This window comes from Schistocerca gregaria, unplaced genomic scaffold, assembly GCF_023897955.1.
Source record: "Schistocerca gregaria isolate iqSchGreg1 unplaced genomic scaffold, iqSchGreg1.2 ptg000395l, whole genome shotgun sequence".
Taxonomy (NCBI): Eukaryota; Metazoa; Arthropoda; class Insecta; order Orthoptera; family Acrididae; genus Schistocerca; species Schistocerca gregaria.
Genome location: NW_026061834.1, coordinates 1 through 24,265, shown reverse-complemented (window position 1 = coordinate 24,265; position 24,265 = coordinate 1). Strand labels below are relative to the sequence as shown.

General features: G+C 49.0%; 42 non-coding genes across 42 annotated transcripts; all 42 read left to right on the top strand.

The window, feature by feature from the left end:
* The first annotated feature begins 465 nt into the window (after positions 1–465).
* Trnak-uuu (transfer RNA lysine (anticodon UUU)) lies at positions 466–538 on the top strand. The gene has a single exon. It is a non-coding gene; the product is annotated as a tRNA-Lys (tRNA).
* Positions 539–647: 109 nt separating this feature from the next.
* Positions 648–727, top strand: Trnas-cga (transfer RNA serine (anticodon CGA)). Its single transcript has one exon. It is a non-coding gene; the product is annotated as a tRNA-Ser (tRNA).
* A 688-nt stretch (positions 728–1,415) lies between these two features.
* Positions 1,416–1,497, top strand: Trnas-uga (transfer RNA serine (anticodon UGA)). The gene has a single exon. It is a non-coding gene; the product is annotated as a tRNA-Ser (tRNA).
* A 585-nt stretch (positions 1,498–2,082) lies between these two features.
* On the top strand, positions 2,083–2,155 carry Trnaf-gaa (transfer RNA phenylalanine (anticodon GAA)). Its single transcript has one exon. It is a non-coding gene; the product is annotated as a tRNA-Phe (tRNA).
* A 536-nt stretch (positions 2,156–2,691) lies between these two features.
* Positions 2,692–2,764, top strand: Trnak-uuu (transfer RNA lysine (anticodon UUU)). Its single transcript has one exon. It is a non-coding gene; the product is annotated as a tRNA-Lys (tRNA).
* Positions 2,765–2,903: 139 nt separating this feature from the next.
* On the top strand, positions 2,904–2,985 carry Trnas-cga (transfer RNA serine (anticodon CGA)). The gene has a single exon. It is a non-coding gene; the product is annotated as a tRNA-Ser (tRNA).
* Positions 2,986–3,673: 688 nt separating this feature from the next.
* On the top strand, positions 3,674–3,755 carry Trnas-uga (transfer RNA serine (anticodon UGA)). Its single transcript has one exon. It is a non-coding gene; the product is annotated as a tRNA-Ser (tRNA).
* A 585-nt stretch (positions 3,756–4,340) lies between these two features.
* Positions 4,341–4,413, top strand: Trnaf-gaa (transfer RNA phenylalanine (anticodon GAA)). Its single transcript has one exon. It is a non-coding gene; the product is annotated as a tRNA-Phe (tRNA).
* Positions 4,414–4,949: 536 nt separating this feature from the next.
* Trnak-uuu (transfer RNA lysine (anticodon UUU)) lies at positions 4,950–5,022 on the top strand. Its single transcript has one exon. It is a non-coding gene; the product is annotated as a tRNA-Lys (tRNA).
* A 109-nt stretch (positions 5,023–5,131) lies between these two features.
* Trnas-cga (transfer RNA serine (anticodon CGA)) lies at positions 5,132–5,211 on the top strand. Its single transcript has one exon. It is a non-coding gene; the product is annotated as a tRNA-Ser (tRNA).
* A 688-nt stretch (positions 5,212–5,899) lies between these two features.
* On the top strand, positions 5,900–5,981 carry Trnas-uga (transfer RNA serine (anticodon UGA)). The gene has a single exon. It is a non-coding gene; the product is annotated as a tRNA-Ser (tRNA).
* A 585-nt stretch (positions 5,982–6,566) lies between these two features.
* Positions 6,567–6,639, top strand: Trnaf-gaa (transfer RNA phenylalanine (anticodon GAA)). The gene has a single exon. It is a non-coding gene; the product is annotated as a tRNA-Phe (tRNA).
* Positions 6,640–7,175: 536 nt separating this feature from the next.
* Trnak-uuu (transfer RNA lysine (anticodon UUU)) lies at positions 7,176–7,248 on the top strand. Its single transcript has one exon. It is a non-coding gene; the product is annotated as a tRNA-Lys (tRNA).
* Positions 7,249–7,357: 109 nt separating this feature from the next.
* Positions 7,358–7,437, top strand: Trnas-cga (transfer RNA serine (anticodon CGA)). Its single transcript has one exon. It is a non-coding gene; the product is annotated as a tRNA-Ser (tRNA).
* Positions 7,438–8,125: 688 nt separating this feature from the next.
* Trnas-uga (transfer RNA serine (anticodon UGA)) lies at positions 8,126–8,207 on the top strand. Its single transcript has one exon. It is a non-coding gene; the product is annotated as a tRNA-Ser (tRNA).
* A 585-nt stretch (positions 8,208–8,792) lies between these two features.
* Trnaf-gaa (transfer RNA phenylalanine (anticodon GAA)) lies at positions 8,793–8,865 on the top strand. Its single transcript has one exon. It is a non-coding gene; the product is annotated as a tRNA-Phe (tRNA).
* A 536-nt stretch (positions 8,866–9,401) lies between these two features.
* Trnak-uuu (transfer RNA lysine (anticodon UUU)) lies at positions 9,402–9,474 on the top strand. The gene has a single exon. It is a non-coding gene; the product is annotated as a tRNA-Lys (tRNA).
* A 109-nt stretch (positions 9,475–9,583) lies between these two features.
* Trnas-cga (transfer RNA serine (anticodon CGA)) lies at positions 9,584–9,663 on the top strand. The gene has a single exon. It is a non-coding gene; the product is annotated as a tRNA-Ser (tRNA).
* A 688-nt stretch (positions 9,664–10,351) lies between these two features.
* On the top strand, positions 10,352–10,433 carry Trnas-uga (transfer RNA serine (anticodon UGA)). Its single transcript has one exon. It is a non-coding gene; the product is annotated as a tRNA-Ser (tRNA).
* A 585-nt stretch (positions 10,434–11,018) lies between these two features.
* On the top strand, positions 11,019–11,091 carry Trnaf-gaa (transfer RNA phenylalanine (anticodon GAA)). The gene has a single exon. It is a non-coding gene; the product is annotated as a tRNA-Phe (tRNA).
* A 536-nt stretch (positions 11,092–11,627) lies between these two features.
* Positions 11,628–11,700, top strand: Trnak-uuu (transfer RNA lysine (anticodon UUU)). The gene has a single exon. It is a non-coding gene; the product is annotated as a tRNA-Lys (tRNA).
* A 109-nt stretch (positions 11,701–11,809) lies between these two features.
* Trnas-cga (transfer RNA serine (anticodon CGA)) lies at positions 11,810–11,889 on the top strand. Its single transcript has one exon. It is a non-coding gene; the product is annotated as a tRNA-Ser (tRNA).
* A 688-nt stretch (positions 11,890–12,577) lies between these two features.
* Trnas-uga (transfer RNA serine (anticodon UGA)) lies at positions 12,578–12,659 on the top strand. The gene has a single exon. It is a non-coding gene; the product is annotated as a tRNA-Ser (tRNA).
* Positions 12,660–13,244: 585 nt separating this feature from the next.
* Positions 13,245–13,317, top strand: Trnaf-gaa (transfer RNA phenylalanine (anticodon GAA)). The gene has a single exon. It is a non-coding gene; the product is annotated as a tRNA-Phe (tRNA).
* A 536-nt stretch (positions 13,318–13,853) lies between these two features.
* Trnak-uuu (transfer RNA lysine (anticodon UUU)) lies at positions 13,854–13,926 on the top strand. The gene has a single exon. It is a non-coding gene; the product is annotated as a tRNA-Lys (tRNA).
* A 139-nt stretch (positions 13,927–14,065) lies between these two features.
* On the top strand, positions 14,066–14,147 carry Trnas-cga (transfer RNA serine (anticodon CGA)). Its single transcript has one exon. It is a non-coding gene; the product is annotated as a tRNA-Ser (tRNA).
* Positions 14,148–14,835: 688 nt separating this feature from the next.
* Trnas-uga (transfer RNA serine (anticodon UGA)) lies at positions 14,836–14,917 on the top strand. The gene has a single exon. It is a non-coding gene; the product is annotated as a tRNA-Ser (tRNA).
* A 586-nt stretch (positions 14,918–15,503) lies between these two features.
* On the top strand, positions 15,504–15,576 carry Trnaf-gaa (transfer RNA phenylalanine (anticodon GAA)). The gene has a single exon. It is a non-coding gene; the product is annotated as a tRNA-Phe (tRNA).
* A 536-nt stretch (positions 15,577–16,112) lies between these two features.
* On the top strand, positions 16,113–16,185 carry Trnak-uuu (transfer RNA lysine (anticodon UUU)). The gene has a single exon. It is a non-coding gene; the product is annotated as a tRNA-Lys (tRNA).
* A 139-nt stretch (positions 16,186–16,324) lies between these two features.
* On the top strand, positions 16,325–16,406 carry Trnas-cga (transfer RNA serine (anticodon CGA)). The gene has a single exon. It is a non-coding gene; the product is annotated as a tRNA-Ser (tRNA).
* A 687-nt stretch (positions 16,407–17,093) lies between these two features.
* On the top strand, positions 17,094–17,175 carry Trnas-uga (transfer RNA serine (anticodon UGA)). The gene has a single exon. It is a non-coding gene; the product is annotated as a tRNA-Ser (tRNA).
* Positions 17,176–17,762: 587 nt separating this feature from the next.
* Trnaf-gaa (transfer RNA phenylalanine (anticodon GAA)) lies at positions 17,763–17,835 on the top strand. The gene has a single exon. It is a non-coding gene; the product is annotated as a tRNA-Phe (tRNA).
* A 541-nt stretch (positions 17,836–18,376) lies between these two features.
* Positions 18,377–18,450, top strand: Trnak-uuu (transfer RNA lysine (anticodon UUU)). Its single transcript has one exon. It is a non-coding gene; the product is annotated as a tRNA-Lys (tRNA).
* Positions 18,451–18,590: 140 nt separating this feature from the next.
* Trnas-cga (transfer RNA serine (anticodon CGA)) lies at positions 18,591–18,671 on the top strand. The gene has a single exon. It is a non-coding gene; the product is annotated as a tRNA-Ser (tRNA).
* Positions 18,672–20,032: 1,361 nt separating this feature from the next.
* On the top strand, positions 20,033–20,105 carry Trnaf-gaa (transfer RNA phenylalanine (anticodon GAA)). Its single transcript has one exon. It is a non-coding gene; the product is annotated as a tRNA-Phe (tRNA).
* Positions 20,106–20,644: 539 nt separating this feature from the next.
* On the top strand, positions 20,645–20,718 carry Trnak-uuu (transfer RNA lysine (anticodon UUU)). The gene has a single exon. It is a non-coding gene; the product is annotated as a tRNA-Lys (tRNA).
* A 140-nt stretch (positions 20,719–20,858) lies between these two features.
* On the top strand, positions 20,859–20,940 carry Trnas-cga (transfer RNA serine (anticodon CGA)). Its single transcript has one exon. It is a non-coding gene; the product is annotated as a tRNA-Ser (tRNA).
* Positions 20,941–21,634: 694 nt separating this feature from the next.
* Trnas-uga (transfer RNA serine (anticodon UGA)) lies at positions 21,635–21,717 on the top strand. Its single transcript has one exon. It is a non-coding gene; the product is annotated as a tRNA-Ser (tRNA).
* Positions 21,718–22,304: 587 nt separating this feature from the next.
* Positions 22,305–22,377, top strand: Trnaf-gaa (transfer RNA phenylalanine (anticodon GAA)). The gene has a single exon. It is a non-coding gene; the product is annotated as a tRNA-Phe (tRNA).
* A 536-nt stretch (positions 22,378–22,913) lies between these two features.
* Positions 22,914–22,986, top strand: Trnak-uuu (transfer RNA lysine (anticodon UUU)). Its single transcript has one exon. It is a non-coding gene; the product is annotated as a tRNA-Lys (tRNA).
* Positions 22,987–23,126: 140 nt separating this feature from the next.
* Positions 23,127–23,208, top strand: Trnas-cga (transfer RNA serine (anticodon CGA)). The gene has a single exon. It is a non-coding gene; the product is annotated as a tRNA-Ser (tRNA).
* A 695-nt stretch (positions 23,209–23,903) lies between these two features.
* Positions 23,904–23,985, top strand: Trnas-uga (transfer RNA serine (anticodon UGA)). The gene has a single exon. It is a non-coding gene; the product is annotated as a tRNA-Ser (tRNA).
* The last annotated feature ends 280 nt before the right edge of the window (positions 23,986–24,265 follow it).

The window sequence follows — 24,265 nt, the reverse complement described above, 5'->3', positions numbered from 1 at the left end:
AAAATGACTCTGTCCTGTAACTGTTCAGGTTGTCTAGTGCTTGCCGTAAGAGGAACACAGTAGGCAACTCCCTGAGAAGTAAGAAAATACGAAAAGTCCTACCGACTGCGTTCCCTTTTTTGTGTCAGGAGGTAAAGAACGTCTCCAACGGAACCGTGAAATGAGCGAAAACGTGGGAAGCATTGCATTCGAAATACTTGTGAATTTTCCAATTGCCCAGTGAGTGTCGACAAAACACGTAACTCCTCTACTCCAACGTATGAGACCTAACGACTGCTGCGGTTTGTTTTTGCATCGTGTGTCAGCATTCTTAGATAGTCTGCTACGAGCTTAGCGCGACACGTTTGTAGACAGCATTCAGGCGACGTTTAATTAGTAACAGCTCGATGCAGCGATAGCACAACTGTGAAGGACATGAGTCAATGTATAGCTGTGCATCGTGGGACGATCTCTAACGTCATGTGAGCCCGGATAGCTCAGTCGGTAGAGCATTAGGCTTTTAACCTAAGGGTCCAGGGTTCAAGTCCCTGTTCGGGCGGAGATTTTAATACTTTGGTAGCGATTCCTCTGGTAGCGGTGGAAACACTACGGAAAAGAATGCAGCTACGCCGTTTTCTGACGCCACAGTGCTTTAAACCGTATCAGTTGCATGTGGCCGAGTAGTTAAGGCGTCTGACTCGAAATCAGATTCCCTGTGGGAGCGTAGGTTCGAATCCTACCGGCTGCGTGCGATTTTGCATAAAGAGGAGCAAATATTTTCACACACGTGACGCCATCCTCAACAAGACGAAAATTTCCGTTTTACAGTACTGAGTGTCGCGGCGGCCGCTGCTTTCTGTGGCTACCGGTTCACCTCTCACTGACGCTGGGACTGCAGAAAGCCGTCGCAGGCCCACGAGTGCGCTGCCGTCATTTTCTCGCGTCGACGCCGAGTTCGTGAGTACACAGACGTGCTTGGAAGCGTTGGACAGAGCAAACATTCATTTCTCTCTTTTTTAAGAATCGCAATTCAGTCATTCGAGTGCGGCAAAAGCAATGGTGCAGCGTTTCTTTTCTTAAGATGTCGCAGCTACTTGCAAGTATGTCGACCACTTAAGACGACAGTAAACTAGCGTCAGCGGTGCGTCAGTGGGAAGTCGGTGAAGTCGCCATTGGAGCCACAAGCCAGTAATTACGTCATGCGAATCACTCGCACGCAACGCAGCTGTACGATAGCTCAGTCGGTAGAGCGTTTGATTTTCAACCAAAGGGTGTTGGGTTCAAGGCCATGTCTAGGCGAAAATTAATACAATTTCGTAACGGCTAATGTGCTGGCAATGGAAACACTACAGAAAAGAGTTAGGCCACGCAGCTTTCTGCCATTGGATTGCTTCTAAAGTTGGACTTTCACTTGTCGGAAGACGCTATTGCCCCCGGCAGTCGTGGCCGAGTGGTTAAGGCGTCTGACTTGAAATCAGATTCCCTCTGGGAGCGTAGCTTCGAGTCCTGCCGACTGCGAAAATTTTCTCGCTCTCAGAAGATGGACGTTCAGCTGCATCCTAGCAGTTGCGTCTCTACTAAACACGTGGGTCTCCAGCAATGTGCAGTGTTCTTTGGTGCAGCGCTACAGTCGCTCCCAGAAGCCACAGCTCATCTCCTCGTCTCACTGCCGTCCACCAAGTGTCAGTGCAAGTGTCGCCTCTCTGGGCAGTGCAGATGTGTCCATTTTAGCTTGCAGACGGTGACGTGTAGCAATTTATGAGCTAACGCAAGTCAAATGTTTTAGCGTGTGTTTCTGCTAGATACTGGCTCTCACATAGTGGAGAGACTCACTCCTTCTTGTGTCTCGTTCTCTGCACACGAGTTGCACGTGGCATCGATATAGCAAAGGTTTTCTAGCGCCAGCGAAGTCGATATTACATGAATCGAGTCGACATGTTTGCTTCTTACGATGATGGAATCAGAAGAAATGTGTGTGGTACTTCACTGCATCTGCTGCTCGCCTTCCAGCCTCCCTGTGTCTTATCAGACGAAGATGACTGTGAAATTGGCGGCGATTCAGAAGTTTAACGAAGACGCGCAATTGTGCAGACATAGGTGTGAGCCGAAATAGCTCAGTTGGGAGAGCGTTAGACTGAAGATCTAAAGGTCCCTGGTTCGATCCCGGGTTTCGGCAAGTGTTTGTTTTGAAGCTGATGCCAATGGAATTGCTCCGAGTCTGTGATGATGTAAGTACAGCCGAGAACAAAAATGACTCTGTCCTGTAACTGTTCAGGTTGTCTAGTGCTTGCCGTAAGAGGAACACAGTAGGCAACTCCCTGAGAAGTAAGAAAATACGAAAAGTCCTACCGACTGCGTTCCCTTTTTTGTGTCAGGAGGTAAAGAACGTCTCCAACGGAACCGTGAAATGAGCGAAAACGTGGGAAGCATTGCATTCGAAATACTTGTGAATTTTCCAATTGCCCAGTGAGTGTCGACAAAACACGTAACTCCTCTACTCCAACGTATGAGACCTAACGACTGCTGCGGTTTGTTTTTGCATCGTGTGTCAGCATTCTTAGATAGTCTGCTACGAGCTTAGCGCGACACGTTTGTAGACAGCATTCAGGCGACGTTTAATTAGTAACAGCTCGATGCAGCGATAGCACAACTGTGAAGGACATGAGTCAATGTATAGCTGTGCATCGTGGGACGATCTCTAACGTCATGTGAGCCCGGATAGCTCAGTCGGTAGAGCATTAGGCTTTTAACCTAAGGGTCCAGGGTTCAAGTCCCTGTTCGGGCGGAGATTTTAATACTTTGGTAGCGATTCCTCTGGTAGCGGTGGAAACACTACGGAAAAGAATGCAGCTACGCCGTTTTCTGACGCCACAGTGCTTTAAACCGTATCAGTTGCATGTTTCGGGAGAAAGTCCCGAACTACGGCAGTCGTGGCCGAGTAGTTAAGGCGTCTGACTCGAAATCAGATTCCCTGTGGGAGCGTAGGTTCGAATCCTACCGGCTGCGTGCGATTTTGCATAAAGAGGAGCAAATATTTTCACACACGTGACGCCATCCTCAACAAGACGAAAATTTCCGTTTTACAGTACTGAGTGTCGCGGCGGCCGCTGCTTTCTGTGGCTACCGGTTCACCTCTCACTGACGCTGGGACTGCAGAAAGCCGTCGCAGGCCCACGAGTGCGCTGCCGTCATTTTCTCGCGTCGACGCCGAGTTCGTGAGTACACAGACGTGCTTGGAAGCGTTGGACAGAGCAAACATTCATTTCTCTCTTTTTTAAGAATCGCAATTCAGTCATTCGAGTGCGGCAAAAGCAATGGTGCAGCGTTTCTTTTCTTAAGATGTCGCAGCTACTTGCAAGTATGTCGACCACTTAAGACGACAGTAAACTAGCGTCAGCGGTGCGTCAGTGGGAAGTCGGTGAAGTCGCCATTGGAGCCACAAGCCAGTAATTACGTCATGCGAATCACTCGCACGCAACGCAGCTGTACGATAGCTCAGTCGGTAGAGCGTTTGATTTTCAACCAAAGGGTGTTGGGTTCAAGGCCATGTCTAGGCGAAAATTAATACAATTTCGTAACGGCTAATGTGCTGGCAATGGAAACACTACAGAAAAGAGTTAGGCCACGCAGCTTTCTGCCATTGGATTGCTTCTAAAGTTGGACTTTCACTTGTCGGAAGACGCTATTGCCACCGGCAGTCGTGGCCGAGTGGTTAAGGCGTCTGACTTGAAATCAGATTCCCTCTGGGAGCGTAGCTTCGAGTCCTGCCGACTGCGAAAATTTTCTCGCTCTCAGAAGATGGACGTTCAGCTGCATCCTAGCAGTTGCGTCTCTACTAAACACGTGGGTCTCCAGCAATGTGCAGTGTTCTTTGGTGCAGCGCTACAGTCGCTCCCAGAAGCCACAGCTCATCTCCTCGTCTCACTGCCGTCCACCAAGTGTCAGTGCAAGTGTCGCCTCTCTGGGCAGTGCAGATGTGTCCATTTTAGCTTGCAGACGGTGACGTGTAGCAATTTATGAGCTAACGCAAGTCAAATGTTTTAGCGTGTGTTTCTGCTAGATACTGGCTCTCACATAGTGGAGAGACTCACTCCTTCTTGTGTCTCGTTCTCTGCACACGAGTTGCACGTGGCATCGATATAGCAAAGGTTTTCTAGCGCCAGCGAAGTCGATATTACATGAATCGAGTCGACATGTTTGCTTCTTACGATGATGGAATCAGAAGAAATGTGTGTGGTACTTCACTGCATCTGCTGCTCGCCTTCCAGCCTCCCTGTGTCTTATCAGACGAAGATGACTGTGAAATTGGCGGCGATTCAGAAGTTTAACGAAGACGCGCAATTGTGCAGACATAGGTGTGAGCCGAAATAGCTCAGTTGGGAGAGCGTTAGACTGAAGATCTAAAGGTCCCTGGTTCGATCCCGGGTTTCGGCAAGTGTTTGTTTTGAAGCTGATGCCAATGGAATTGCTCCGAGTCTGTGATGATGTAAGTACAGCCGAGAACAAAAATGACTCTGTCCTGTAACTGTTCAGGTTGTCTAGTGCTTGCCGTAAGAGGAACACAATAGGCAACTCCCTGAGAAGTAAGAAAATACGAAAAGTCCTACCGACTGCGTTCCCTTTTTTGTGTCAGGAGGTAAAGAACGTCTCCAACGGAACCGTGAAATGAGCGAAAACGTGGGAAGCATTGCATTCGAAATACTTGTGAATTTTCCAATTGCCCAGTGAGTGTCGACAAAACACGTAACTCCTCTACTCCAACGTATGAGACCTAACGACTGCTGCGGTTTGTTTTTGCATCGTGTGTCAGCATTCTTAGATAGTCTGCTACGAGCTTAGCGCGACACGTTTGTAGACAGCATTCAGGCGACGTTTAATTAGTAACAGCTCGATGCAGCGATAGCACAACTGTGAAGGACATGAGTCAATGTATAGCTGTGCATCGTGGGACGATCTCTAACGTCATGTGAGCCCGGATAGCTCAGTCGGTAGAGCATTAGGCTTTTAACCTAAGGGTCCAGGGTTCAAGTCCCTGTTCGGGCGGAGATTTTAATACTTTGGTAGCGATTCCTCTGGTAGCGGTGGAAACACTACGGAAAAGAATGCAGCTACGCCGTTTTCTGACGCCACAGTGCTTTAAACCGTATCAGTTGCATGTGGCCGAGTAGTTAAGGCGTCTGACTCGAAATCAGATTCCCTGTGGGAGCGTAGGTTCGAATCCTACCGGCTGCGTGCGATTTTGCATAAAGAGGAGCAAATATTTTCACACACGTGACGCCATCCTCAACAAGACGAAAATTTCCGTTTTACAGTACTGAGTGTCGCGGCGGCCGCTGCTTTCTGTGGCTACCGGTTCACCTCTCACTGACGCTGGGACTGCAGAAAGCCGTCGCAGGCCCACGAGTGCGCTGCCGTCATTTTCTCGCGTCGACGCCGAGTTCGTGAGTACACAGACGTGCTTGGAAGCGTTGGACAGAGCAAACATTCATTTCTCTCTTTTTTAAGAATCGCAATTCAGTCATTCGAGTGCGGCAAAAGCAATGGTGCAGCGTTTCTTTTCTTAAGATGTCGCAGCTACTTGCAAGTATGTCGACCACTTAAGACGACAGTAAACTAGCGTCAGCGGTGCGTCAGTGGGAAGTCGGTGAAGTCGCCATTGGAGCCACAAGCCAGTAATTACGTCATGCGAATCACTCGCACGCAACGCAGCTGTACGATAGCTCAGTCGGTAGAGCGTTTGATTTTCAACCAAAGGGTGTTGGGTTCAAGGCCATGTCTAGGCGAAAATTAATACAATTTCGTAACGGCTAATGTGCTGGCAATGGAAACACTACAGAAAAGAGTTAGGCCACGCAGCTTTCTGCCATTGGATTGCTTCTAAAGTTGGACTTTCACTTGTCGGAAGACGCTATTGCCCCCGGCAGTCGTGGCCGAGTGGTTAAGGCGTCTGACTTGAAATCAGATTCCCTCTGGGAGCGTAGCTTCGAGTCCTGCCGACTGCGAAAATTTTCTCGCTCTCAGAAGATGGACGTTCAGCTGCATCCTAGCAGTTGCGTCTCTACTAAACACGTGGGTCTCCAGCAATGTGCAGTGTTCTTTGGTGCAGCGCTACAGTCGCTCCCAGAAGCCACAGCTCATCTCCTCGTCTCACTGCCGTCCACCAAGTGTCAGTGCAAGTGTCGCCTCTCTGGGCAGTGCAGATGTGTCCATTTTAGCTTGCAGACGGTGACGTGTAGCAATTTATGAGCTAACGCAAGTCAAATGTTTTAGCGTGTGTTTCTGCTAGATACTGGCTCTCACATAGTGGAGAGACTCACTCCTTCTTGTGTCTCGTTCTCTGCACACGAGTTGCACGTGGCATCGATATAGCAAAGGTTTTCTAGCGCCAGCGAAGTCGATATTACATGAATCGAGTCGACATGTTTGCTTCTTACGATGATGGAATCAGAAGAAATGTGTGTGGTACTTCACTGCATCTGCTGCTCGCCTTCCAGCCTCCCTGTGTCTTATCAGACGAAGATGACTGTGAAATTGGCGGCGATTCAGAAGTTTAACGAAGACGCGCAATTGTGCAGACATAGGTGTGAGCCGAAATAGCTCAGTTGGGAGAGCGTTAGACTGAAGATCTAAAGGTCCCTGGTTCGATCCCGGGTTTCGGCAAGTGTTTGTTTTGAAGCTGATGCCAATGGAATTGCTCCGAGTCTGTGATGATGTAAGTACAGCCGAGAACAAAAATGACTCTGTCCTGTAACTGTTCAGGTTGTCTAGTGCTTGCCGTAAGAGGAACACAGTAGGCAACTCCCTGAGAAGTAAGAAAATACGAAAAGTCCTACCGACTGCGTTCCCTTTTTTGTGTCAGGAGGTAAAGAACGTCTCCAACGGAACCGTGAAATGAGCGAAAACGTGGGAAGCATTGCATTCGAAATACTTGTGAATTTTCCAATTGCCCAGTGAGTGTCGACAAAACACGTAACTCCTCTACTCCAACGTATGAGACCTAACGACTGCTGCGGTTTGTTTTTGCATCGTGTGTCAGCATTCTTAGATAGTCTGCTACGAGCTTAGCGCGACACGTTTGTAGACAGCATTCAGGCGACGTTTAATTAGTAACAGCTCGATGCAGCGATAGCACAACTGTGAAGGACATGAGTCAATGTATAGCTGTGCATCGTGGGACGATCTCTAACGTCATGTGAGCCCGGATAGCTCAGTCGGTAGAGCATTAGGCTTTTAACCTAAGGGTCCAGGGTTCAAGTCCCTGTTCGGGCGGAGATTTTAATACTTTGGTAGCGATTCCTCTGGTAGCGGTGGAAACACTACGGAAAAGAATGCAGCTACGCCGTTTTCTGACGCCACAGTGCTTTAAACCGTATCAGTTGCATGTGGCCGAGTAGTTAAGGCGTCTGACTCGAAATCAGATTCCCTGTGGGAGCGTAGGTTCGAATCCTACCGGCTGCGTGCGATTTTGCATAAAGAGGAGCAAATATTTTCACACACGTGACGCCATCCTCAACAAGACGAAAATTTCCGTTTTACAGTACTGAGTGTCGCGGCGGCCGCTGCTTTCTGTGGCTACCGGTTCACCTCTCACTGACGCTGGGACTGCAGAAAGCCGTCGCAGGCCCACGAGTGCGCTGCCGTCATTTTCTCGCGTCGACGCCGAGTTCGTGAGTACACAGACGTGCTTGGAAGCGTTGGACAGAGCAAACATTCATTTCTCTCTTTTTTAAGAATCGCAATTCAGTCATTCGAGTGCGGCAAAAGCAATGGTGCAGCGTTTCTTTTCTTAAGATGTCGCAGCTACTTGCAAGTATGTCGACCACTTAAGACGACAGTAAACTAGCGTCAGCGGTGCGTCAGTGGGAAGTCGGTGAAGTCGCCATTGGAGCCACAAGCCAGTAATTACGTCATGCGAATCACTCGCACGCAACGCAGCTGTACGATAGCTCAGTCGGTAGAGCGTTTGATTTTCAACCAAAGGGTGTTGGGTTCAAGGCCATGTCTAGGCGAAAATTAATACAATTTCGTAACGGCTAATGTGCTGGCAATGGAAACACTACAGAAAAGAGTTAGGCCACGCAGCTTTCTGCCATTGGATTGCTTCTAAAGTTGGACTTTCACTTGTCGGAAGACGCTATTGCCACCGGCAGTCGTGGCCGAGTGGTTAAGGCGTCTGACTTGAAATCAGATTCCCTCTGGGAGCGTAGCTTCGAGTCCTGCCGACTGCGAAAATTTTCTCGCTCTCAGAAGATGGACGTTCAGCTGCATCCTAGCAGTTGCGTCTCTACTAAACACGTGGGTCTCCAGCAATGTGCAGTGTTCTTTGGTGCAGCGCTACAGTCGCTCCCAGAAGCCACAGCTCATCTCCTCGTCTCACTGCCGTCCACCAAGTGTCAGTGCAAGTGTCGCCTCTCTGGGCAGTGCAGATGTGTCCATTTTAGCTTGCAGACGGTGACGTGTAGCAATTTATGAGCTAACGCAAGTCAAATGTTTTAGCGTGTGTTTCTGCTAGATACTGGCTCTCACATAGTGGAGAGACTCACTCCTTCTTGTGTCTCGTTCTCTGCACACGAGTTGCACGTGGCATCGATATAGCAAAGGTTTTCTAGCGCCAGCGAAGTCGATATTACATGAATCGAGTCGACATGTTTGCTTCTTACGATGATGGAATCAGAAGAAATGTGTGTGGTACTTCACTGCATCTGCTGCTCGCCTTCCAGCCTCCCTGTGTCTTATCAGACGAAGATGACTGTGAAATTGGCGGCGATTCAGAAGTTTAACGAAGACGCGCAATTGTGCAGACATAGGTGTGAGCCGAAATAGCTCAGTTGGGAGAGCGTTAGACTGAAGATCTAAAGGTCCCTGGTTCGATCCCGGGTTTCGGCAAGTGTTTGTTTTGAAGCTGATGCCAATGGAATTGCTCCGAGTCTGTGATGATGTAAGTACAGCCGAGAACAAAAATGACTCTGTCCTGTAACTGTTCAGGTTGTCTAGTGCTTGCCGTAAGAGGAACACAGTAGGCAACTCCCTGAGAAGTAAGAAAATACGAAAAGTCCTACCGACTGCGTTCCCTTTTTTGTGTCAGGAGGTAAAGAACGTCTCCAACGGAACCGTGAAATGAGCGAAAACGTGGGAAGCATTGCATTCGAAATACTTGTGAATTTTCCAATTGCCCAGTGAGTGTCGACAAAACACGTAACTCCTCTACTCCAACGTATGAGACCTAACGACTGCTGCGGTTTGTTTTTGCATCGTGTGTCAGCATTCTTAGATAGTCTGCTACGAGCTTAGCGCGACACGTTTGTAGACAGCATTCAGGCGACGTTTAATTAGTAACAGCTCGATGCAGCGATAGCACAACTGTGAAGGACATGAGTCAATGTATAGCTGTGCATCGTGGGACGATCTCTAACGTCATGTGAGCCCGGATAGCTCAGTCGGTAGAGCATTAGGCTTTTAACCTAAGGGTCCAGGGTTCAAGTCCCTGTTCGGGCGGAGATTTTAATACTTTGGTAGCGATTCCTCTGGTAGCGGTGGAAACACTACGGAAAAGAATGCAGCTACGCCGTTTTCTGACGCCACAGTGCTTTAAACCGTATCAGTTGCATGTGGCCGAGTAGTTAAGGCGTCTGACTCGAAATCAGATTCCCTGTGGGAGCGTAGGTTCGAATCCTACCGGCTGCGTGCGATTTTGCATAAAGAGGAGCAAATATTTTCACACACGTGACGCCATCCTCAACAAGACGAAAATTTCCGTTTTACAGTACTGAGTGTCGCGGCGGCCGCTGCTTTCTGTGGCTACCGGTTCACCTCTCACTGACGCTGGGACTGCAGAAAGCCGTCGCAGGCCCACGAGTGCGCTGCCGTCATTTTCTCGCGTCGACGCCGAGTTCGTGAGTACACAGACGTGCTTGGAAGCGTTGGACAGAGCAAACATTCATTTCTCTCTTTTTTAAGAATCGCAATTCAGTCATTCGAGTGCGGCAAAAGCAATGGTGCAGCGTTTCTTTTCTTAAGATGTCGCAGCTACTTGCAAGTATGTCGACCACTTAAGACGACAGTAAACTAGCGTCAGCGGTGCGTCAGTGGGAAGTCGGTGAAGTCGCCATTGGAGCCACAAGCCAGTAATTACGTCATGCGAATCACTCGCACGCAACGCAGCTGTACGATAGCTCAGTCGGTAGAGCGTTTGATTTTCAACCAAAGGGTGTTGGGTTCAAGGCCATGTCTAGGCGAAAATTAATACAATTTCGTAACGGCTAATGTGCTGGCAATGGAAACACTACAGAAAAGAGTTAGGCCACGCAGCTTTCTGCCATTGGATTGCTTCTAAAGTTGGACTTTCACTTGTCGGAAGACGCTATTGCCACCGGCAGTCGTGGCCGAGTGGTTAAGGCGTCTGACTTGAAATCAGATTCCCTCTGGGAGCGTAGCTTCGAGTCCTGCCGACTGCGAAAATTTTCTCGCTCTCAGAAGATGGACGTTCAGCTGCATCCTAGCAGTTGCGTCTCTACTAAACACGTGGGTCTCCAGCAATGTGCAGTGTTCTTTGGTGCAGCGCTACAGTCGCTCCCAGAAGCCACAGCTCATCTCCTCGTCTCACTGCCGTCCACCAAGTGTCAGTGCAAGTGTCGCCTCTCTGGGCAGTGCAGATGTGTCCATTTTAGCTTGCAGACGGTGACGTGTAGCAATTTATGAGCTAACGCAAGTCAAATGTTTTAGCGTGTGTTTCTGCTAGATACTGGCTCTCACATAGTGGAGAGACTCACTCCTTCTTGTGTCTCGTTCTCTGCACACGAGTTGCACGTGGCATCGATATAGCAAAGGTTTTCTAGCGCCAGCGAAGTCGATATTACATGAATCGAGTCGACATGTTTGCTTCTTACGATGATGGAATCAGAAGAAATGTGTGTGGTACTTCACTGCATCTGCTGCTCGCCTTCCAGCCTCCCTGTGTCTTATCAGACGAAGATGACTGTGAAATTGGCGGCGATTCAGAAGTTTAACGAAGACGCGCAATTGTGCAGACATAGGTGTGAGCCGAAATAGCTCAGTTGGGAGAGCGTTAGACTGAAGATCTAAAGGTCCCTGGTTCGATCCCGGGTTTCGGCAAGTGTTTGTTTTGAAGCTGATGCCAATGGAATTGCTCCGAGTCTGTGATGATGTAAGTACAGCCGAGAACAAAAATGACTCTGTCCTGTAACTGTTCAGGTTGTCTAGTGCTTGCCGTAAGAGGAACACAGTAGGCAACTCCCTGAGAAGTAAGAAAATACGAAAAGTCCTACCGACTGCGTTCCCTTTTTTGTGTCAGGAGGTAAAGAACGTCTCCAACGGAACCGTGAAATGAGCGAAAACGTGGGAAGCATTGCATTCGAAATACTTGTGAATTTTCCAATTGCCCAGTGAGTGTCGACAAAACACGTAACTCCTCTACTCCAACGTATGAGACCTAACGACTGCTGCGGTTTGTTTTTGCATCGTGTGTCAGCATTCTTAGATAGTCTGCTACGAGCTTAGCGCGACACGTTTGTAGACAGCATTCAGGCGACGTTTAATTAGTAACAGCTCGATGCAGCGATAGCACAACTGTGAAGGACATGAGTCAATGTATAGCTGTGCATCGTGGGACGATCTCTAACGTCATGTGAGCCCGGATAGCTCAGTCGGTAGAGCATTAGGCTTTTAACCTAAGGGTCCAGGGTTCAAGTCCCTGTTCGGGCGGAGATTTTAATACTTTGGTAGCGATTCCTCTGGTAGCGGTGGAAACACTACGGAAAAGAATGCAGCTACGCCGTTTTCTGACGCCACAGTGCTTTAAACCGTATCAGTTGCATGTGGCCGAGTAGTTAAGGCGTCTGACTCGAAATCAGATTCCCTGTGGGAGCGTAGGTTCGAATCCTACCGGCTGCGTGCGATTTTGCATAAAGAGGAGCAAATATTTTCACACACGTGACGCCATCCTCAACAAGACGAAAATTTCCGTTTTACAGTACTGAGTGTCGCGGCGGCCGCTGCTTTCTGTGGCTACCGGTTCACCTCTCACTGACGCTGGGACTGCAGAAAGCCGTCGCAGGCCCACGAGTGCGCTGCCGTCATTTTCTCGCGTCGACGCCGAGTTCGTGAGTACACAGACGTGCTTGGAAGCGTTGGACAGAGCAAACATTCATTTCTCTCTTTTTTAAGAATCGCAATTCAGTCATTCGAGTGCGGCAAAAGCAATGGTGCAGCGTTTCTTTTCTTAAGATGTCGCAGCTACTTGCAAGTATGTCGACCACTTAAGACGACAGTAAACTAGCGTCAGCGGTGCGTCAGTGGGAAGTCGGTGAAGTCGCCATTGGAGCCACAAGCCAGTAATTACGTCATGCGAATCACTCGCACGCAACGCAGCTGTACGATAGCTCAGTCGGTAGAGCGTTTGATTTTCAACCAAAGGGTGTTGGGTTCAAGGCCATGTCTAGGCGAAAATTAATACAATTTCGTAACGGCTAATGTGCTGGCAATGGAAACACTACAGAAAAGAGTTAGGCCACGCAGCTTTCTGCCATTGGATTGCTTCTAAAGTTGGACTTTCACTTGTCGGAAGACGCTATTGCCCCCGGCAGTCGTGGCCGAGTGGTTAAGGCGTCTGACTTGAAATCAGATTCCCTCTGGGAGCGTAGCTTCGAGTCCTGCCGACTGCGAAAATTTTCTCGCTCTCAGAAGATGGACGTTCAGCTGCATCCTAGCAGTTGCGTCTCTACTAAACACGTGGGTCTCCAGCAATGTGCAGTGTTCTTTGGTGCAGCGCTACAGTCGCTCCCAGAAGCCACAGCTCATCTCCTCGTCTCACTGCCGTCCACCAAGTGTCAGTGCAAGTGTCGCCTCTCTGGGCAGTGCAGATGTGTCCATTTTAGCTTGCAGACGGTGACGTGTAGCAATTTATGAGCTAACGCAAGTCAAATGTTTTAGCGTGTGTTTCTGCTAGATACTGGCTCTCACATAGTGGAGAGACTCACTCCTTCTTGTGTCTCGTTCTCTGCACACGAGTTGCACGTGGCATCGATATAGCAAAGGTTTTCTAGCGCCAGCGAAGTCGATATTACATGAATCGAGTCGACATGTTTGCTTCTTACGATGATGGAATCAGAAGAAATGTGTGTGGTACTTCACTGCATCTGCTGCTCGCCTTCCAGCCTCCCTGTGTCTTATCAGACGAAGATGACTGTGAAATTGGCGGCGATTCAGAAGTTTAACGAAGACGCGCAATTGTGCAGACATAGGTGTGAGCCGAAATAGCTCAGTTGGGAGAGCGTTAGACTGAAGATCTAAAGGTCCCTGGTTCGATCCCGGGTTTCGGCAAGTGTTTGTTTTGAAGCTGATGCCAATGGAATTGCTCCGAGTCTGTGATGATGTAAGTACAGCCGAGAACAAAAATGACTCTGTCCTGTAACTGTTCAGGTTGTCTAGTGCTTGCCGTAAGAGGAACACAGTAGGCAACTCCCTGAGAAGTAAGAAAATACGAAAAGTCCTACCGACTGCGTTCCCTTTTTTGTGTCAGGAGGTAAAGAACGTCTCCAACGGAACCGTGAAATGAGCGAAAACGTGGGAAGCATTGCATTCGAAATACTTGTGAATTTTCCAATTGCCCAGTGAGTGTCGACAAAACACGTAACTCCTCTACTCCAACGTATGAGACCTAACGACTGCTGCGGTTTGTTTTTGCATCGTGTGTCAGCATTCTTAGATAGTCTGCTACGAGCTTAGCGCGACACGTTTGTAGACAGCATTCAGGCGACGTTTAATTAGTAACAGCTCGATGCAGCGATAGCACAACTGTGAAGGACATGAGTCAATGTATAGCTGTGCATCGTGGGACGATCTCTAACGTCATGTGAGCCCGGATAGCTCAGTCGGTAGAGCATTAGGCTTTTAACCTAAGGGTCCAGGGTTCAAGTCCCTGTTCGGGCGGAGATTTTAATACTTTGGTAGCGATTCCTCTGGTAGCGGTGGAAACACTACGGAAAAGAATGCAGCTACGCCGTTTTCTGACGCCACAGTGCTTTAAACCGTATCAGTTGCATGTTTCGGGAGAAAGTCCCGAACTACGGCAGTCGTGGCCGAGTAGTTAAGGCGTCTGACTCGAAATCAGATTCCCTGTGGGAGCGTAGGTTCGAATCCTACCGGCTGCGTGCGATTTTGCATAAAGAGGAGCAAATATTTTCACACACGTGACGCCATCCTCAACAAGACGAAAATTTCCGTTTTACAGTACTGAGTGTCGCGGCGGCCGCTGCTTTCTGTGGCTACCGGTTCACCTCTCACTGACGCTGGGACTGCAGAAAGCCGTCGCAGGCCCACGAGTGCGCTGCCGTCATTTTCTCGCGTCGACGCCGAGTTCGTGAGTACACAGACGTGCTTGGAAGCGTTGGACAGAGCAAACATTCATTTCTCTCTTTTTTAAGAATCGCAATTCAGTCATTCGAGTGCGGCAAAAGCAATGGTGCAGCGTTTCTTTTCTTAAGATGTCGCAGCTACTTGCAAGTATGTCGACCACTTAAGACGACAGTAAACTAGCGTCAGCGGTGCGTCAGTGGGAAGTCGGTGAAGTCGCCATTGGAGCCACAAGCCAGTAATTACGTCATGCGAATCACTCGCACGCAACGCAGCTGTACGATAGCTCAGTCGGTAGAGCGTTTGATTTTCAACCAAAGGGTGTTGGGTTCAAGGCCATGTCTAGGCGAAAATTAATACAATTTCGTAACGGCTAATGTGCTGGCAATGGAAACACTACAGAAAAGAGTTAGGCCACGCAGCTTTCTGCCATTGGATTGCTTCTAAAGTTGGACTTTCACTTGTCGGAAGACGCTATTGCCACCGGCAGTCGTGGCCGAGTGGTTAAGGCGTCTGACTTGAAATCAGATTCCCTCTGGGAGCGTAGCTTCGAGTCCTGCCGACTGCGAAAATTTTCTCGCTCTCAGAAGATGGACGTTCAGCTGCATCCTAGCAGTTGCGTCTCTACTAAAACACGTGGGTCTCCAGCAATGTGCAGTGTTCTTTGGTGCAGCGCTACAGTCGCTCCCAGAAGCCACAGCTCATCTCCTCGTCTCACTGCCGTCCACCAAGTGTCAGTGCAAGTGTCGCCTCTCTGGGCAGTGCAGATGTGTCCATTTTAGCTTGCAGACGGTGACGTGTAGCAATTTATGAGCTAACGCAAGTCAAATGTTTTAGCGTGTGTTTCTGCTAGATACTGGCTCTCACATAGTGGAGAGACTCACTCCTTCTTGTGTCTCGTTCTCTGCACACGAGTTGCACGTGGCATCGATATAGCAAAGGTTTTCTAGCGCCAGCGAAGTCGATATTACATGAATCGAGTCGACATGTTTGCTTCTTACGATGATGGAATCAGAAGAAATGTGTGTGGTACTTCACTGCATCTGCTGCTCGCCTTCCAGCCTCCCTGTGTCTTATCAGACGAAGATGACTGTGAAATTGGCGGCGATTCAGAAGTTTAACGAAGACGCGCAATTGTGCAGACATAGGTGTGAGCCGAAATAGCTCAGTTGGGAGAGCGTTAGACTGAAGATCTAAAGGTCCCTGGTTCGATCCCGGGTTTCGGCAAGTGTTTGTTTTGAAGCTGATGCCAATGGAATTGCTCCGAGTCTGTGATGATGTAAGTACAGCCGAGAACAAAAATGACTCTGTCCTGTAACTGTTCAGGTTGTCTAGTGCTTGCCGTAAGAGGAACACAGTAGGCAACTCCCTGAGAAGTAAGAAAATACGAAAAGTCCTACCGACTGCGTTCCCTTTTTTGTGTCAGGAGGTAAAGAACGTCTCCAACGGAACCGTGAAATGAGCGAAAACGTGGGAAGCATTGCATTCGAAATACTTGTGAATTTTCCAATTGCCCAGTGAGTGTCGACAAAACACGTAACTCCTCTACTCCAACGTATGAGACCTAACGACTGCTGCGGTTTGTTTTTGCATCGTGTGTCAGCATTCTTAGATAGTCTGCTACGAGCTTAGCGCGACACGTTTGTAGACAGCATTCAGGCGACGTTTAATTAGTAACAGCTCGATGCAGCGATAGCACAACTGTGAAGGACATGAGTCAATGTATAGCTGTGCATCGTGGGACGATCTCTAACGTCATGTGAGCCCGGATAGCTCAGTCGGTAGAGCATTAGGCTTTTAACCTAAGGGTCCAGGGTTCAAGTCCCTGTTCGGGCGGAGATTTTAATACTTTGGTAGCGATTCCTCTGGTAGCGGTGGAAACACTACGGAAAAGAATGCAGCTACGCCGTTTTCTGACGCCACAGTGCTTTAAACCGTATCAGTTGCATGTTTCGGGAGAAAGTCCCGAACTACGGCAGTCGTGGCCGAGTAGTTAAGGCGTCTGACTCGAAATCAGATTCCCTGTGGGAGCGTAGGTTCGAATCCTACCGGCTGCGTGCGATTTTGCATAAAGAGGAGCAAATATTTTCACACACGTGACGCCATCCTCAACAAGACGAAAATTTCCGTTTTACAGTACTGAGTGTCGCGGCGGCCGCTGCTTTCTGTGGCTACCGGTTCACCTCTCACTGACGCTGGGACTGCAGAAAGCCGTCGCAGGCCCACGAGTGCGCTGCCGTCATTTTCTCGCGTCGACGCCGAGTTCGTGAGTACACAGACGTGCTTGGAAGCGTTGGACAGAGCAAACATTCATTTCTCTCTTTTTTAAGAATCGCAATTCAGTCATTCGAGTGCGGCAAAAGCAATGGTGCAGCGTTTCTTTTCTTAAGATGTCGCAGCTACTTGCAAGTATGTCGACCACTTAAGACGACAGTAAACTAGCGTCAGCGGTGCGTCAGTGGGAAGTCGGTGAAGTCGCCATTGGAGCCACAAGCCAGTAATTACGTCATGCGAATCACTCGCACGCAACGCAGCTGTACGATAGCTCAGTCGGTAGAGCGTTTGATTTTCAACCAAAGGGTGTTGGGTTCAAGGCCATGTCTAGGCGAAAATTAATACAATTTCGTAACGGCTAAGTGCTGGCAATGGAAACACTACAGAAAAGAGTTAGGCCACGCAGCTTTCTGCCATTGGATTGCTTCTAAAGTTGGACTTTCACTTGTCGGAAGACGCTATTGCCCCCGGCAGTCGTGGCCGAGTGGTTAAGGCGTCTGACTTGAAATCAGATTCCCTCTGGGAGCGTAGCTTCGAGTCCTGCCGACTGCGAAAATTTTCTCGCTCTCAGAAGATGGACGTTCAGCTGCATCCTAGCAGTTGCGTCTCTACTAAACACGTGGGTCTCCAGCAATGTGCAGTGTTCTTTGGTGCAGCGCTACAGTCGCTCCCAGAAGCCACAGCTCATCTAACACGCGATCTAGTGTCACCAAGTGTCAGTGCAAGTGTCGCCTCTCTGGGCAGTGCAGATGTGTCCATTTTAGCTTGCAGACGGTGACGTGTAGCAATTTATGAGCTAACGCAAGTCAAATGTTTTAGCGTGTGTTTCTGCTAGATACTGGCTCTCACATAGTGGAGAGACTCACTCCTTCTTGTGTCTCGTTCTCTGCACACGAGTTGCACGTGGCATCGATATAGCAAAGGTTTTCTAGCGCCAGCGAAGTCGATATTACATGAATCGAGTCGACATGTTTGCTTCTTACGATGATGGAATCAGAAGAAATGTGTGTGGTACTTCACTGCATCTGCTGCTCGCCTTCCAGCCTCCCTGTGTCCTTATCAGACGAAGATGACTGTGAAATTGGCGGCGATTCAGAAGTTTAACGAAGACGCGCAATTGTGCAGACATAGGTCTGTGAGCCGAAATAGCTCAGTTGGGAGAGCGTTAGACTGAAGATCTAAAGGTCCCTGGTTCGATCCCGGGTTTCGGCAAGTGTTTGTTTTGAAGCTGATGCCAATGGAATTGCTCCGAGTCTGTGATGATGTAAGTACAGCCGAGAACAAAAATGACTCTGTCCTGTAACTGTTCAGGTTTGTCTAGTGCTTGCCGTAAGAGGAACACAGTAGGCAACTCCCTGAGAAGTAAGAAAATACGAAAAGTCCTACCGACTGCGTTCCCTTTTTTGTGTCAGGAGGTAAAGAACGTCTCCAACGGAACCCGTGAAATGAGCGAAAAACGTGGGAAGCATTGCATTCGAAATACTTGTGAATTTTCCAATTGCCCAGTGAGTGTCGACAAAACACGTAACTCCTCTACTCCAACGTATGAGACCTAACGACTGCTGCGGTTTTGTTTTTGCATCGTGTGTCAGCATTCTTAGATAGTCTGCTACGAGCTTAGCGCCGACACGTTTGTAGACAGCATTCAGGCGACGTTTAATTAGTAACAGCTCGATGCAGCGATAGCACAACTGTGAAGGACATGAGTCAATGTATAGCTGTGCATCGTGGGACGATCTCTAACGTCATGTGAGCCCGGATAGCTCAGTCGGTAGAGCATTAGGCTTTTAACCTAAGGGTCCCAGGGTTCAAGTCCCTGTTCGGGCGGAGATTTTAATACTTTGGTAGCGATTCCTCTGGTAGCGGTGGAAACACTACGGAAAAGAATGCAGCTACGCCGTTTTCTGACGCCAGCAGTGCTTTAAACCGTATCAGTTGCATGTTTCGGGAGAAAGTCCCGAACTACGGCAGTCGTGGCCGAGTAGTTAAGGCGTCTGACTCGAAATCAGATTCCCTGTGGGAGCGTAGGTTCGAATCTACCGGCTGCGTGCGATTTTGCATAAAGAGGAGCAAATATTTTCACACACGTGACGCCATCCTAACAAGACGAAAATTTCCGTTTTACAGTACTGAGTGTCGCGGCGGCCGCTGCTTTCTGTGGCTACCGGTTCACCTCTCACTGACGCTGGGACTGCAGAAAGCCGTCGCAGGCCCACGAGTGCGCTGCCGTCATTTTCTCGCGTCGACGCCGAGTTCGTGAGTACACAGACGTGCTTGGAAGCGTTGGACAGAGCAAACATTCATTTCTCTCTTTTTTAAGAATCGCAATTCAGTCATTCGAGTGCGGCAAAAGCAATGGTGCAGCGTTTCTTTTCTTAAGATGTCGCAGCTACTTGCAAGTATGTCGACCACTTAAGACGACAGTAAACTAGCGTCAGCGGGTGCGTCAGTGGGAAGTCGGTGAAGTCGCCATTGGAGCCACAAGCCAGTAATTACGTCATGCGAATCGACTCGCACCGCAACGCAGCTGTACGATAGCTCAGTCGGTAGAGCGTTTGATTTTCAACCAAAGGGTGTTGGGTTCAAGGCCATGTCTAGGCGAGAAATTAATACAATTTCGTAACGGCTAATGTGCTGGCAATGGAAACACTACAGAAAAGAGTTAGGCCACGCAGCTTTCTGCCATTGGATTGCTTCTAAAGTTGGACTTTCACTTGTCGGAAGACGCTATTGCCACCGGCAGTCGATGGCGAGTGGTTAAGGCGTCTGACTTGAAATCAGATTCCCTCTGGGAGCGTAGCTTCGAGTCCTGCCGACTGCGAAAATTTTCTCGCTCTCAGAAGATGGACGTTCAGCTGCATCCTAGCAGTTGCGTCTCTACTAAACACGTGGGTCTCCAGCAATGTGCAGTGTTCTTTGGTGCAGCCGCTACAGTCGCTCCCAGAAGCCACAGCTCATCTCCTCGTCTCACTGCCGTCCACCAAGTGTCAGTGCAAGTGTCGCCTCTCTGGGCAGTGCAGATGTGTCCATTTTAGCTTGCAGACGGTGACGTGTAGCAATTATGAGCTAACGCAAGTCAAATGTTTTAGCGTGTGTTTCTGCTAGATACTGGCTCTCACATAGTGGAGAGACTCACTCCTTCTTGTGTCTCGTTCTCTGCACACGAGTTGCACGTGGCATCGATATAGCAAAGGTTTTTCTAGCGCCAGCGAAGTCGATATTACATGAATCGAGTCCGACATGTTTGCTTCTTACGATGATGGAATCAGAAGAAATGTGTGTGGTACTTCACTGCATCTGCTGCTCGCCTTCCAGCCTCCCTGTGTCTTATCAGACGAAGATGACTGTGAAATTGGCGGCGATTCAGAAGTTTAACGAAGACGCGCAATTGTTGCAGACATAGGTGTGAGCCGAAATAGCTCAGTTGGGAGAGCGTTAGACTGAAGATCTAAAGGTCCCTGGTTCGATCCCGGGTTTCGGCAAGTGTTTGTTTTGAAGCTGATGCCAATGGAATTGCTCCGAGTCTGTGATGATGTAAGTACAGCCGAGAACAAAAATGACTCTGTCCTGTAACTGTTCAGGTTGTCTAGTGCTTGCCGTAAGAGGAACACAGTAGGCAACTCCCTGAGAAGTAAGAAAATACGAAAAGTCCTACCGACTGCGTTCCCTTTTTTGTGTCAGGAGGGTAAAGAACGTCTCCAACGGAACCGTGAAATGAGCGAAAACGTGGGAAGCATTGCATTCGAAATACTTGTGAATTTTCCAATTGCCCAGTGAGTGTCGACAAAACACGTAACTCCTCTACTCCAACGTATGAGACCTAACGACTGCTGCGGTTTGTTTTTGCATCGGTGTGTCAGCATTCTTAGATAGTCTGCTACGAGCTTAGCGCGACACGTTTGTAGACAGCATTCAGGCGACGTTTTAATTAGTAACAGCTCGATGCAGCGATAGCACAACTGTGAAGGACATGAGTCAATGTATAGCTGTGCATCGTGGGACGATCTCTAACGTCATGTGAGCCCGGATAGCTCAGTCGGTAGAGCATTAGGCTTTTAACCTAAGGGTCCAGGGTTCAAAGTCCCTGTTCGGGCGGAGATTTTAATACTTTGGTAGCGATTCCTCTGGTAGCGGTGGAAACACTACGGAAAAGAATGCAGCTACGCCGTTTTCTGACGCCACAGTGCTTTAAACCGTATCAGTTGCATGTTTCGGGAGAAAGTCCCCGAACTACGGCAGTCGTGGCCGAGTAGTTAAGGCGTCTGACTCGAAATCAGATTCCCTGTGGGAGCGTAGGTTCGAATCCTACCGGCTGCGTGCGATTTTGCATAAAGAGGAGCAAATATTTTCACACACGTGACGCCATCCTCAACAAGACGAAAATTTCCGTTTTTACAGTACTGAGTGTCGCGGCGGCCGCTGCTTTCTGTGGCTACCGGTTCACCTCTCACTGACGCTGGGACTGCAGAAAGCCGTCGCAGGCCCACGAGTGCGCTGCCGTCATTTTCTCGCGTCGACGCCGAGTTCGTGAGTACACAGACGTGCTTGGAAGCGTTGGACAGAGCAAACATTCATTTCTCTCTTTTTTAAGAATCGCAATTCAGTCATTCGAGTGCGGCAAAGCAATGGTGCACGCGTTTCTTTTCTTAAGATGTCGCAGCTACTTGCAAGTATGTCGACCACTTAAGACGACAGTAAACTAGCGTCAGCGGTGCGTCAGTGGGAAGTCGGTGAAGTCGCCATTGGAGCCACAAGCCAGTAATTACGTCATGCGAATCACTCGCACCGCAACCGCAGCTGTACGATAGCTCAGTCGGTAGAGCGTTTGATTTTTCAACCAAAGGGTGTTGGGTTCAAGGCCATGTCTAGGCGAAAAATTAATACAATTTCGTAACGGCTAATGTGCTGGCAATGGAAACACTACAGAAAAGAGTTAGGCCACGCAGCTTTCTGCCATTGGATTGCTTCTAAAGTTGGGACTTTCACTTGTCGGAAGACGCTATTGCCCCCGGCAGTCGTGGCCGAGTGGTTAAGGCGTCTGACTTGAAATCAGATTCCCTCTGGGGAGCGTAGCTTCGAGTCCTGCCGACTGCGAAAATTTTCTCGCTCTCAGAAGATGGACGTTCAGCTGCATCCTAGCAGTTGCGTCTCTACTAAACACGTGGGTCTCCAGCAATGTGCAGTGTTCTTTGGTGCAGCGCTACAGTCGCTCCCAGAAGCCACAGCTCATCTCCTCGTCTCACTGCCGTCCACCCAAGTGTCAGTGCAAGTGTCGCCTCTCTGGGCAGTGCAGATGTGTCCATTTTAGCTTGCAGACGGTGACGTGTAGCAATTTATGAGCTAACGCAAGTCAAATGTTTTAGCGGTGTGTTTCTGCTAGATACTGGCTCTCACATAGTGGAGAGACTCACTCCTTCTTGTGTCTCGTTCTCTGCACACGAGTTGCACGTGGCATCGATATAGCAAAGGTTTTCTAGCGCCAGCGAAGTCGATATTACATGAATCGAGTCGACATGTTTGCTTCTTACGATGATGGAATCAGAAGAAATGTGTGTGGTACTTCACTGCATCTGCTGCTCGCCTTCCAGCCTCCCTGTGTCTTATCAGACGAAGATGACTGTGAAATTGGCGGCGATTCAGAAGTTTAACGAAGACGCGCAATTGTGCAGACATAGGTGTGAGCCGAAATAGCTCAGTTGGGAGAGCGTTAGACTGAAGATCTAAAGGTCCCTGGTTCGATCCCGGGTTTCGGCAAGTGTTTGTTTTGAAGCTGATGCCAATGGAATTGCTCCGAGTCTGTGATGATGTAAGTACAGCCGAGAACAAAAATGACTCTGTCCTGTAACTGTTCAGGTTGTCTAGTGCTTGCCGTAAGAGGAACACAGTAGGCAACTCCCTGAGAAGTAAGAAAATACGAAAAGTCCTACCGACTGCGTTCCCTTTTTTGTGTCAGGAGGTAAAGAACGTCTCCAACGGAACCGTGAAATGAGCGAAAACGTGGGAAGCATTGCATTCGAAATACTTGTGAATTTTCCAATTGCCCCAGTGAGTGTCGACAAAACACGTAACTCCTCTACTCCAACGTATGAGACCTAACGACTGCTGCGGTTTGTTTTTGCATCGTGTGTCAGCATTCTTAGATAGTCTGCTACGAGCTTAGCGCGACACGTTTGTAGACAGCATTCAGGCGACGTTTAATTAGTAACAGCTCGATGCAGCGATAGCACAACTGTGAAGGACATGAGTCAATGTATAGCTGTGCATCGTGGACGATCTCTAACGTCATGTGAGCCCGGATAGCTCAGTCGGTAGAGCATTAGGCTTTTAACCTAAGGGTCCAGGGTTCAAGTCCCTGTTCGGGCGGAGATTTTAATACTTTGGTAGCGATTCCTCTGGTAGCGGTGGAAACACTACGGAAAAGAATGCAGCTACGCCGTTTTCTGGACGCCACAGTGCTTTAAACCGTATCAGTTGCATGTTTCGGGAGAAAGTCCCGAACTACGGCAGTCGTGGCCGAGTAGTTAAGGCGTCTGACTCGAAATCAGATTCCCTGTGGGAGCGTAGGTTCGAATCCTACCGGCTGCGTGCGATTTTGCATAAAGAGGAGCCAAATATTTTCACACACGTGACGCCATCCTCAACAAGACGAAAATTTCCGTTTTACAGTACTGAGTGTCGCGGCGGCCGCTGCTTTCTGTGGCTACCGGTTCACCCTCTCACTGACGCTGGGACTGCAGAAAGCCGTCGCAGGCCCACGAGTGCGCTGCCGTCATTTTCTCGCGTCGACGCCGAGTTCGTGAGTACACAGACGTGCTTGGAAGCGTTGGACAGAGCAAACATTCATTTCTCTCTTTTTTAAGAATCGCAATTCAGTCATTCGAGTGCGGCACAAAGCAATGGTGCAGCGTTTCTTTTCTTAAGATGTCGCAGCTACTTGCAAGTATGTCGACCACTTAAGACGACAGTAAACTAGCGTCAGCGGTGCGTCAGTGGGAAGTCGGTGAAGTCGCCATTGGAGCCACAAGCCAGTAATTACGTCATGCGAATCACTCGCACGCAACGCAGCTGTACGATAGCTCAGTCGGTAGAGCGTTTGATTTTCAACCAAAGGGTGTTGGGTTCAAGGCCATGTCTAGGCGGAAAATTAATACAATATTCGTAACGGCTAATGTGCTGGCAATGGAAACACTACAGAAAAGAGTTAGGCCCACGCAGCTTTCTGCCATTGGATTGCTTCTAAAGTTGGACTTTCACTTGTCGGAAGACCGCTATTGCCCCCGGCAGTCGTGGCCGAGTGGTTAAGGCGTCTGACTTGAAATCAGATTCCCTCTGGGAGCGTAGCTTCGAGTCCTGCCGACTGCGAAAATTTTCTCGCTCTCAGAAGATGGACGTTCAGCTGCATCCTAGCAGTTGCGTCTCTACTAAACACGTGGGTCTCCAGCAATGTGCAGTGTTTCTTTGGTGCAGCGCTACAGTCGCTCCCAGAAGCCACAGCTCATCTCCTCGTCTCACTGCCGTCCACCAAGTGTCAGTGCAAGTGTCGCCTCTCTGGGCAGTGCAGATGTGTCCATTTTAGCTTGCAGACGGTGACGTGTAGCAATTTATGAGCTAACGCAAGTCAAATAACACGCGATCTAGTGTG